This window comes from Salmo trutta, chromosome 12 (assembly GCF_901001165.1).
Source record: "Salmo trutta chromosome 12, fSalTru1.1, whole genome shotgun sequence".
In the NCBI taxonomy this organism is placed as follows: Eukaryota; Metazoa; Chordata; class Actinopteri; order Salmoniformes; family Salmonidae; genus Salmo; species Salmo trutta.
The window spans coordinates 3,105,592-3,117,878 of record NC_042968.1 but is presented as its reverse complement, the minus strand read 5'-3'; the positions used below and the strand labels follow the sequence as shown (position 1 = coordinate 3,117,878).

The 12,287-nt window shown below is 40.7% G+C and overlaps 1 protein-coding gene across 2 annotated transcripts in view; it reads left to right on the top strand.

Annotated features, from left to right (window-relative positions):
• The first annotated feature begins 1,147 nt into the window (after window positions 1–1,147).
• daam2 (dishevelled associated activator of morphogenesis 2) overlaps window positions 1,148–12,287 on the top strand; it is a 240,386-nt gene continuing 229,246 nt past the window's right edge. For both annotated transcript variants that reach the window (XM_029766848.1, XM_029766845.1), the window contains exon 1: window positions 1,148–1,473. The gene's annotated coding sequence lies outside the window, so the exon portion shown is untranslated. The remainder of the gene's footprint in view (window positions 1,474–12,287) is intronic.

The following is a 12,287-nucleotide window of genomic DNA, read 5'->3' as shown; positions in this document are numbered from 1 at the left end:
TATGTAAAAATATGTGTCCATTCATATTATTTTAGCCACTCATGAGTTTGCAATACCTTTCATTCCACCCATCCCTATCCACTGTAAATGATTTCAATTCCCATTATTGAATAGACCTTGTCCCAATCAAATAAACAAGTTCCCTATATTGCACACAATCCTTTACACCTCCCACCACCACCTCCCCCACCCCATACCCAGCCAGTCTCTCTATCGAAGAGAATATTATCATTTCAATTTCAAGATGAAAATGTATGTTAGGGGAGCTGGGTCAACATGTGCCCAGAATTCACAATTAATGACTGATTATGGGCCGCGAGAAGATCAAAACGCAGTGGTCATAGCGTTCCTTCATATTTCAGAGGATTATATTCTTAGGATGTTGCTAAGCAGCAGCCTGTGCCTGGTACCTTGTCTTATTAGTGTTTAACAAATCCTTATTCACTGTAGCTTTGCAATGCCCTGTAATGTATAGTGTGGCAACTGAAGACCGTGGCCACATAGAGATTTTGCCACATGGTTTTCAACAGAGATGACTGCATGAAAAAACGCACACTATGTCTGCCTTTATGCGGTATGCAGCCAATCTGAAAATAGTTGACTTCAGTTGAACTGTTGACAAACAAAAACAGACAATAATTGGTGATTTCGTGTAGGCCTATAATTTAATCTGTGTTCATGCATGTGTAACAGTATTGCTTCTGTCCCTCTGCTTGGCCCGAACCAGGGACCCTCTGCACACATCAACAACAGCCACCCACGAAGCATCGTTACCCATCGCTCCACAAAAGCCTCGGCCTTTGCAGAGCAAGGAGAACAACTACTTCAAGTCTCAGAGCGAGTGACGTCACCGATTGAACCGCTATTAGCACGCACCACCGCTAACTAGCTAGCCATTTCACATCGGTTACACTTATCTGTGTGGCCGTAGCCTTATAGATGACCACAGGATGATATTTGAATGTAACTGTAACTGCGGGTCACACCAACATACGGACAGGGATAGACAAAATGTTACACTTTATCAATACATAATAGATGGACATTTGAACAACTATCAACAAACTCTGTTATCAGTTATATGCAGCCCAACCCAACAACGTTTGGCTACGACCACACACACACACACGCGCGTCCGCGGTCAGTGGTAATATCCCACCCAAACAGTAACACTGGTTACAGGGCATCAGCTGTGTAATAATAGTATACAAGAGCGGCACCTTTAAGAGGGTATGAGTAGGAGGGGTGATGGTCGTGTTTCGACTGATTTCTACTTCTCTGCTCGTTTACACTAACCGGTCACATTCGCTGTGAGTGTAGCGGGCGAATGAACAGTCTGCGGGAGAGCGAGGCAGGCGAAGTAGGCATCGTTCTTTATTGGCTTTAACCTATCTGTGTGGTTGTATCTTTTGATGGTTACAACTTCAAGGGATTATTATCGAACGACACGTTTCCCTGAAATGAAACCAGTCGGTAAGTCACATTTATGTTATATTTGCTGATGATGGTTAGGCTAATTTGGAGCGCTACCCTCGTTTGGTTTTCATAGATTCAATGACCAGTGCCAGAGAAGAAAGGTAAAACTACATCCTCCACTTCGCTATTTAGTAAAATTGTGGTAGTCTATTGGACATGTGTCATGGCACTGGTACTTTGTAGATCAATGTTTTGTGCGTGTATCCAAATGTAAATTGTAAATTGCATAATTGAATTGTATGTGGCTATAGCCTATGCGGTTTCGGGTCTCTAATCTATGAAATACGTCCACTCATGATGGCTACTATGAAACCTAGATATGCAAATTTGGCCAATAAAATGATTATGATGAGAGATCATTGCTTTGTGTAGAGCAGTTAATTTGCAGTGTAAAACATTTGTTTCACGATGAGAACACACGCCAAAGGGCAATTCTTAGGCTATGTATTTAGCCTAATCGAAACGCACCACCATTACCGACCAAAATACTGTATGGGAACATCAGCTGGAAGGTAAATCGTTAGATGCGTAATGCCGTTTTGCTCACGAACATGCATAGCTAACGTTATGTGCTTCAGCTGGGATGGTTTAGCAAATGGTTTTGGGAGACAACTTTTGCTAAAAATGACATCAGGCTTTATCTGTCCATGTCCATAGTTGGGCTACTATACATTGTGCTTGTGCAGGCCAGTGATTTAATCGGCGTATATTTTCTGTTTTTGACTACAATTATATTTACTGTGTATGTTCAGTAGGCTAAACTGTGATGACTTTTGTCATTCCCGTCGCTACAGATGGAGGGCACTGTCTGACCTCAACATTTCTGTCAACAAGACAAAGGAGAGTGGAAAATACAGTATCAATCTGGTCAGCGGTCTATCCATACCTTTTCTTAAATCTTGCTGTACAATTTGGCTTGTGAAACGTTTCGGGCGTGTTTTACACAACCAATTTGTCAAAATGTATCACCCTTGTAAAGAATAAAACTCCGTGCTCCAGCTTTGAATCTAAAGGCATGCTTTTCTTGCTGTGGCTTATGGTAGAGAAATGGACATTAAATTCTCTGGCAACTGCTCTGGTGGACATTCCTGCAGTCAGCATGGCAATTACACACTTCCTCAACTTGAACCATCTGTGGCATTGTGTTGACAACTGCACAGTTTAGTGGCCTTTTATTGGCCCCAGCACACGGTTCACCTGTGTAATAATCATGCTGTTTAATCAGCTTCTTGATATGCCACACCTAGAAGGTAGATGGATTGTCTTGGCAAAGGAAAAATGCTGACTAACAGGGATGTAAACAAATTTGTGCAACAATTTGAAAGCAATAAGCTTTTTGTGCATATGGCAAATTTATGGGATCTTTTATTTCAGCTCATGAAACCAACACTTGACATGTTGCTTTGTATTTTGGTTCAGTATACATTTTAAGTTAAATATTAGCTTTTGTCTGAAGCCGAAAACTACCATAAATTCAAAAGCTAATTTGACCTATGCTCTAACAAGGCTTTTAAGCATCTATCTTGACTATTGCTAGAGTACTGTAGCTTTTATTGATCTTCTGTACTTCAACAACAGATGTACTCACATTGGATGGGTTGATTTTATGATCCAAACCTTCTCTAAGAGCCCAATACATACTCTTAGTTGGTTTACCCCATTAAGGTACTTGGTAATGTAAACATGTTTTCAGGTAAGACGCATGCAATCTGGAAAGCTGTTCAATGTTCCTAAACTTGATATATGTGACTCACCACCTGGATTCGGTCTTATGTAGTAAAATGTGGAATTGTGTTTTTTACATTGGATTAAAGTAAAGGCTCAGAGATACAAAATGGTATATCATGCACTGCATTTTTGAGGAATAATGGGAAAGTAATTCTGCTTTGAAAGTTGATCAACTTGTAAACTCACTTTTGAGGAAATGGCCATTGAATGTTTTGGTATCTAGTGAAGAGCTTTGTCTACACCCATTCAGCATCGTTCACACCCTCTTTAAGCTTTAGCCCCATCCATCTAGTTTTGCTCTCGGCACATTGAGCGCACACTTGACGCTCTGGCTGATGACTTGTTACCTATGGATAACATGAAAACAGCCTAACCAGCTCTGCTGGCAACAATTTCATTACGCTTTTTTGCAGATGTTTACTGACACCGGCCATATTCAATGGGTGTTGTACACTTTAGCTTAAGACATGTAGCTAGCTAGGTAAACAACGTGTAAGATCACACATGTAACGTTAGCTAACGAGCCAGCCAGCTAACATTAGCTAGTTAAACAGCAATGAACACAGTGCCAAATCATGTCGTTACTAGCCTGCATGAATATTCTGGGAGCAAACTAACCAGGTTCAATGTTAGCTAGCTAACATTAGGCTCTAGCTAGAAAAACAAATGGCTCTGGGATACAAATAATATCAGCTAGGGAGCCAGCCAGTTAATGTTAGCTAGCTTGCTAACAGTACACTTTAGCTTGAAATGAAACCACTGTGTCAAAATTAGAAACATGTAATGTCTGAAAGTCTAACATTAGCTAGCTACATTATCTTACCTGTATACATCATCATGCATGTTGGACGCGTCTCCCTGTCACGGATACCATGCCATGGTTGCCCTTAGTTTGAAGATGTAATCCGGAGACATGTCCATCTCTTTAGCTATCATACTCTAATTTCACTGATTTTTCAAAACTTGATCCTCCAGAAAGTGGAGAGCAACACTTACGCAGATCCACTACACAATACATTTAAAAAAAGCTGTGTTTGACATGATTACCAACAGACAGACCAGCTCAAATGGACAGAAGCCCTCTATATGGCAGACCAATCTGAACTCCTCTCTCAGCATGTCCAGCCCACTCGTCTCAGTCAATCATGGCTAGTGGGAAGGTTGCTGTCTTTCTGTGGCTTAACCAACAAGGCTCGTAATTTAACAATTGTATTCATATTTACAGATGGCATACAAGTTTATTGAGGCAATTGGACTAAGCTCATGAGACTTATTATATTGACTCTTTAAATACTATAACTTAATGTCTCAAGAGCATAGCGCACCTGTCTTACCCTGTCATAACCTAAAATATAAGGTTGCATTACTCCATTGTTTATAATAGGAACATAAAACATGTATAGCTTCAAAAGCTGTCAACTACTGAGTAGCCTTATTTATTAGGCTAATGTCAAATGTAGGGTCAAGGAATGGTTTCGTGGACTAGAATTAATTTTGGCTGGAGATTTTCCAGTCCTCTTGCTTTTTAGTCCAGGAAAACCTCCCCATAATGTTTAAATGGGTGCAATGTGATGTCTTACTTTAAACACGTTTACGTTACCATCTAAAGCTTATTTCCTGCATTTTTACACCATCTAATATGCCGCCTCTATTTAGAACAAAAAGTAAGGAAAAATGCCTACAGTCATCAAGCTAGGTAAGATGTCATTATTGAATATGTTTAAGTGATACGACTGAACTAGATCAAAGGTAATTCAATAATATTGTGTTGCACCTGTAAACCAATAGCCTAACAAATGAATAACTCTTGACAATCAAGTCTTTGTATTTTTTTTCTTTATCAAGACATCCTCTATCAAATTTCAGCCAGACCGACCAGCCAGCCTGAGCCGCCTGCACACCCGACCCCACCCACCAGTCTATTCAAAACTCCAACTCTCTCCCAACACAATTTCCTTCCCAGTTTCCACCTTAAAACAGTTGTATTCACAAGGGAAAGTTTTGGGAACCAAAAAAACACCTACACTCAAAATATACATAAACACACAAACCGCAAATCCTCCATATAATTAAACTGAGGCCTAATAGTACTGTAGTGCTCTTTACTTGCACACAATATTTGGGTAGCCCCGTCCTGTGCCTAGGGTTCCAGCACCCCAACCCAACACACCCCACTCAGCTTTAGAATCTTAGTGAAAGATTATTGGTTTCGGGTGTTAGGTCAAGGCCAGAGTGACAACTCACACGACGGTAAACCCCCAGGCCCAGGACTGAGCAGCCCAGCAGCTAGGGATTGCCTAAATGGGCATGTTTTTAATACAGGTTCCTTTAGTTGTACTGTATTCCATATAAGGCATCCAGACCTTATGTAAGTTGCCCAGTATACCCTTAATCTTGTAATAAATCAAACCTAGTGATACATAGTTTGACATTTTGAGAAGATGACCAACATTCTGAATAATGGCAATGCATTTCCTACCCGCTATAAATGCTTGGTTACAGTCTCTTCAAATAAGTCTCTAGTATCAACATTTCGAAGCAAACAAAAACGGGGAGAAGGAAGAATCTGTAGACCTGCTGAGATAAAAGTACATGGTCTTTGCCAGAATTCAGCCAGCCTTCACAAAAACATAACATAAGCAAATACAGTGCCTTAGGAAAGTATTGAGACACCTTGACTTTTTCAACATTGTTAGTTTAGAGCTTTCTAAAATTGATAAAATATTTTTTTCCCTTCTCAATTTAAACATAATATCCCATAATGACAAAGCAAAAACAGTTTAAAATGTTTATTTACATAAGTATTCAGACCCTTTACTCAGTATTTCGTTGAAGCCCCTTTGATCTTCTTGGGTATGTCGCTACAAGCTTGGCACGCCTGTATATTTGGAGAGTTTCCCCCATTCTTCTCTGTAGATCCTTTCAAGCACTGTTGGGTGGGGAGCGTCGCTGTACAGCTATTTTCAGGTCTCTCCAGAGATGTTCCATCAGGTTCAAGTCTGGGCTCTGGCTGGGCCACACAAGGACACTCAGAGACTTGTTCCGAAGCCACTCCTGCATTTTCCTGGCTGTGTGCTTAGGGTCGTTGTCCTTTTGGAAGGTGAACCTTCACCCCCGTCTGAGGTCCTGAGCTCTCTGGAGCAGGTTTTCATTAAGGATCTCGCTCTGTACTTTGCTCCATTCATCTTTGCCTCGGTCCTGACAAAGTCCCAGCCCCTGCTGCTGAAAAACATCCCCCCCATCATGATTATGCCACCACCATGTTTCACTGTAGGGATGGTGCCAGGTTTCCTCCAGACCTGACTCTTGGCTTTCAGACTCTTGGTTTCATCAGACCAGAGAATCTTGTTTCTCATGGTCAGAGTCTTTTAGATGCCTTTTGGCAAACTCCAAGCGGGTTGTTATGTGCCTTTTACTGAGGAGTGGCTTCTTCCGTCTAAAGGCCTGATTGGTGGAGTGCTGCAGAGATGGTTGTACTTCTGGAAGGTTCTCCCATCTCCACAGATGAGCTCTGTCAGTGACCATCGGGTTCTTGGTCACCTCCCTGACCAAGGCTCTTCTCCCCCGATTGCTCAGTTTGGCCTGGTCTTGGAAGAATGTTGGTAATTCCAAACTTCTTCCATTTAACCTCTATGGGCAAGCGTCCCACCTAGTCAACAGCCAGTGGAATCCTGTGGTGCGTTATTCAAATACCTTAGAAATGCTATTACTTAAATTTCTCAAACATATGACTATTTTACACCATTTTAAAGACAAGACTCTCGTTAATCTAACCACACTGTCCGATTTCAAAAAGGCTTTACAACGAAAGCAAAACATTAGATTATGTCAGCAGAGTACCCAGCCAGAAATAATCAGACACCCATTTTTCAAGCTAGCATATAATGTCACATAAACCCAAACCACAGCTAAATGCAGCACTAACCTTTGATCTTCATCAGATGACACACCTAGGACATTATGTTATACAATACATGCATGTTTTGTTCAATCAAGTTAATATTTATATCAAAAAACAGCTTTTTACATTAGCATGTGACGTTCAGAACTAGCATACCCCCCGCAAACTTCCGGCGAATTTACTAACAATTTACAAAATTACTCACGATAAACTTCACAAAAAGCATAACAATTATTTTAAGAATTATAGATACAGAACTCCTCTATGCACTCTATGTTCGATTTTAAAATAGCTTTTCGGTGAAAGCACATTTTGCAATATTCTAAGTAGATAGCCCGGCATCACAGGGCTAGCTATTTAGACACCCAGCAAGTTTAGCACTCACCAAAATCACATTTACTATAAGAAAAATGTTATTACCTTTGGTGTTCTTCGTCAGAATGCACTCCCAGGACTTCTACTTCAATAACAAATGTTGGTTTGGTCCCAAATAATCCATAGTTATATCCAAACAGTGGCGTTTTGTTCGTGCGTTCAAGACACTATCCGAAAGGGTAAATAAGGATGACGAGCACGACGCATTTCGTGACAAAACATTTCTAAATATTCCGTTACCGTACTTCGAAGCATGTCAACCGTTGTTTAAAATCAATTTTTATGCAATTTTTCTCGTAAAAAAGCGATAATATTCCGACCGGGAATCTGCGTTTAGGTAAAAAGACGAAAGAAAATAAAGCACAGGGTCGACTCGTGCACGCGCCTAAGCCCATTGTCCTCTGATCGGCCACTTGCCAAAAGCGCTAGTGTGTTTCAGCCTGGGGCTGGAATGACATCATTCAGCTTTTTCCCGCCTTCTGAGAGCCTATGGAAGCCGTAGGAAGTGTCACGTTACAGCAAAGATCCTCAGTCTTCAATAAACAGAGGCAAGAAGCTCAAGGAATGGTCAGACAGGCCACTTCCTGTAAGGAATCTTCTCAGGTTTTTGCCTGCCATATGAGTTCTGTTATACTCACAGACACCATTCAAACAGTTTTAGAAACTTTCGGGTGTTTTCTATCCAAAGCCAATAATTATATGCATATTCTAGTTACTGGGCAGGAGTAGTAACCAGATTAAATCGGGTAAGTTTTTTTTATCCAGCCGTGTAAATACTGCCCCCTAGCCCTAACAGGTTAAACTGCAGAAATGTGTCTGAGATGATATGAACATGACTGGGCATTCAAACACATTTGTATCCATTTATCATCATCAATAGCTTCTACCAGATCTTCACATTTTTTGTTTTACATGTTTTGTATCATTGGGAAAAGCCTCAACACTTAATACAGTTTGTAAATCAACTTTGGAGGTTTATCAGACTGCCTTAAAATAGCAACTGCCTTGTCCAGTGTTTACTGCACAGAGAGAACAGTGTTTTATCTGCAAAAATCCACGTCAGCTCCATCAGCTGGCCTTCCCTGGCTGCCTGTCCCTGCTGAGACCCCAGTTTCCATCTGATCCTTCTAAAATGAGGCATGATAAAGAATTTCCATAATGGGAATGATGCAGAGGTGTTGACTAGAGTCACATGACTCGACCTGACTTGATACCCTCCCCAAGCCCAAATATAAAAAATGGTGCTATTAAAAAAAGTGTGCGGCGCATCAACTCTTCATTTAACGGATTACAGTTTGAATCGGACAGCAGCCAATCAAATTGTGCCAGCTGAGAAAGTTGTGCTTGGCAGTGCAGAGGAATGTCGGCGGGTGAATTCAGATGGAGCCCTTGGAAGGATGATACCCGAAATTATTATTTAAAGACGCTGCTGTATCAACAAAAACCGGATTGGAACTTGCAAAACATACAGGACGAAAATTAGACGGCGGCGCAACAATTTCCAACTTTGTTCGACATTTGAAGCTGCACAAAGAACGGTAAGTAGTGGCTAATATAGCCGACAGCTATATAATTTATAACGTTACTAGTGTATCATGTAGGCTAACGTAACGTTAAATCAATGAGCCTGCACAGAGTCAGTCAGTGCGGGAACGTGATCATTGCACCCAAGATTGAGCTACAACTGGCTAGGCAGTTGGTAGCCTAAATCCTGCCTGACGTTACTGCTGTTCCTAAAACCATTGACATACGTTAGCCTACTGTAAACACACAGAGAGCCTGTGTGTGTGTGTGTGTGTGTGTGTGTGTGTGTGTGTGTGTGTGTGTGTGTGTGTGTTGGATGATTTTTGTACAAGCCTACATCGCCCGACTGCGATCCTCGATAGTCGATCACTATTGGGGGGTCTTTCTCATGGCTACCCATGTATTTCCATGGAAATACAACATTTATTTGGAAAGTAATACATATATACGTAGATCTTATTGAAAGCATTCATGATTTGCATAAATGTAATATACTATTAGTCTGGAATGATGTTCATTTATACAAGAATAGAATCAATGGTTCAGTAATTGAAGTGACCATTATTCCCAGATCCCAGACTAATTTTATGCTTAACATGCTGTCATTTAGCTACTGTAGGTCTACCCATTTCGAGATGGAACTTTGTATCGTTCACTGATATTGTTAATATACTGCAAAATTCACCTGAGCTCTGTAGACTGGTCTTCCCTGGCTGTCTGAATCTGCTGGGACGCCTGTCACCATCTGATACTGCTAAGACATGAGTGTAGTGTAGTGCACAGTCAGTACACAAGAGGGCTGCATCCTGCGGGAACTGCAGGTCCCAACAGAGATCATTACGGCGCAGTTAGCATTTTTCATTATGTGGGGGCAGGAGCAGGTGGTCAGACATGTTTTTGAGAGAAATATTTTTGTTGTCCCACAGATGATCCTCTTTCTGCTTTGTATGCGTTAGCCTACCTATTGTTTTAAAAGCACATATTTTTCGCATTATTCACACACACAATTCGCTGCTTCAACTTCCGTAGCATCAAATTTTATTTGTCACATACACATGGTTAGCAGATGTTTTAATGTGAGTGTAGCAAAATGCTTGTGCTTCTAGTTCCGACAGTACAGTAATATATCTAAACATTCCCCAACAACTACCTAATACACACATCTAAAAGGGTGAATGAGAATATGTACATGTAATTATATGGATGAGCGACGGTGCAATAGATGGTATTAAATACAGTATATACATGTAATGTAAGATATGTAAACATTATTAAAGTTGCATTATTTGGAGTGCATTGTGTAAAGTGACTAGTGATCTATTTATTAAAGAGGCCAGTGATTGGCTCTCAATGTAGGCAGCAGCCTCTGAGTTAGTGACTGCTGTTTAGCAGTCTGATGGCTTTGAGATGGAAGCTGTTTCAGTCTCTCGGCCTAGCTCATAGCTCAAATGTGCCTAGTATATGTTTTTTCATTGAAATAGAGTTGGCTGCCTCCATGGGTGGAGAAACACGTGGCAGTTAATTTGAATATGACATTAACTTTAATATGATTAGACTAGTTTTACTACAGTGTCTGTAAATGTATATTGATAATGGAAAGAAGTGGAGGGCGCTCAACCAACGTGAGCCGAAGTGCAATCAAAATGTAATGATTGAAAAGGCACACCGCGCACAGGTTAGGCTATGGTGAGCAAGTGTTTTGATTACCCATTTTGTCTCTGCCTGCAAATTGTCCTCCTAAAAGTTAGGCTATATCCTATAGGCCTGTGCAAGTCTCGCTGTCATTTTTTTCTGCTTCAAGTTCAGTAGCCATACCTTCGAGATCGGGTGCACGTGTGGTCTCAATTAAATAGAGTAGGCTATAGCCTACGAATGGGCGGAGAAGCACGGGGCGGATATCTTTCCAAGGAAATGTACTTCTTAAATAGATTAGACTATAGTTTACTACATTGCCTAGAAATAAATATTGATCACCCATATTTCTCCATTTGGAAAATCTTCTGACTCCTAAAAGGTAGGCTATGAAAATGGCTCAAGAGTGCAAGTTTGTCCAACTCTGCTCTCTTCAAATTACATCTAGCATATTGGCTGATATGAGGACATGCTGCATTTCTCACTTTGACTGAGACTATAGTTTGTCATCTTAATTCTGTCCATCTTTTTCATTTTCTCCTTCAACAAAAATATATATTGGCCTGTTAGCCCCATGTATCTAATTAGTTAGCTTTCCTTCATTGTTTTCTGTAAAAGATTGTTTTGAATTACATCAACACCTTTCTTGAATATTCAAACGGAAGGAAGTCGTCATAATCTTTCTGTGATTCGAGTTTCACTGTTGACAATTAGGTAATTTATTGGAGGTAATTTCAAGTGCCAATTGGATAATGCTAATATTTCAAACCCTCACATGACTTTATATTACAGTTTAATAGACCAATTTGATTGGGTACTTGGCATACCTTTGTCTATTCCAGGTCGTTAGTGCTTGTTAGATGTTATAAACTATTTAATCAAACTCATTATCTGGCAATGTAATCGCACCTCACCTGTTCGCTGGGATTTCTTTGCCAGTAGTTAGGACCTTATGGATGAAAGGATTGGTGTGGGTTATCACAATTTTAATCAGACTAACCCTTTGGGAGTAAGTGTTTTGAGGGATTTGGAAATGTAATGCTGTTGAAGGAATTTGTGTAAATGTGAAATGCACGTACTTTTTCAAGCATCAAGAGGCCAGCATTGAAACCAGAGCTCACCGTGTTTGAGTCAACAATGGATGGATTAGTAGGAAATTTGCAGGACTGCATTATGGTCAAATTCAGCAAGCTTTTTAATACACTGAAAAGTTCTTCAATTTCAGCTTTTCAGTGAGCTATGTTTAGCACAAAGTCAATTTTGATTTGTTTTTGAGTTGAAGCCTCTTTTGGCACATTTGTGTGTTTTTAAAAAAAAATATTTTTGTCCTATTTTGATGACACATGCTCGTCCGGCTACCTGTATGTTTTGGATAGAGTGGATGAAAAACATGTCTGGTATCCAAGAATAACAGGATGACTGCCTGGGCTAAGGTCTTCTCATCTTGGCCATGCCCCAGAGTAGTGCACAGACTGCTGACAAGGCAGGTAAGGGGCTTTTTGGCAATGGGGCAGAGGTGTGTGTGTGTGTGTGTGTGTGTGTGTGTGTGTGTGTGTGCGTCATGAATGGAAATCAAAGGCTGGGTAGTAGGTGTTGGGTGCACTCCATTGTTCCCTGGATGGCGTGGGGTTTGCTTGCTCTACCGGGCCAG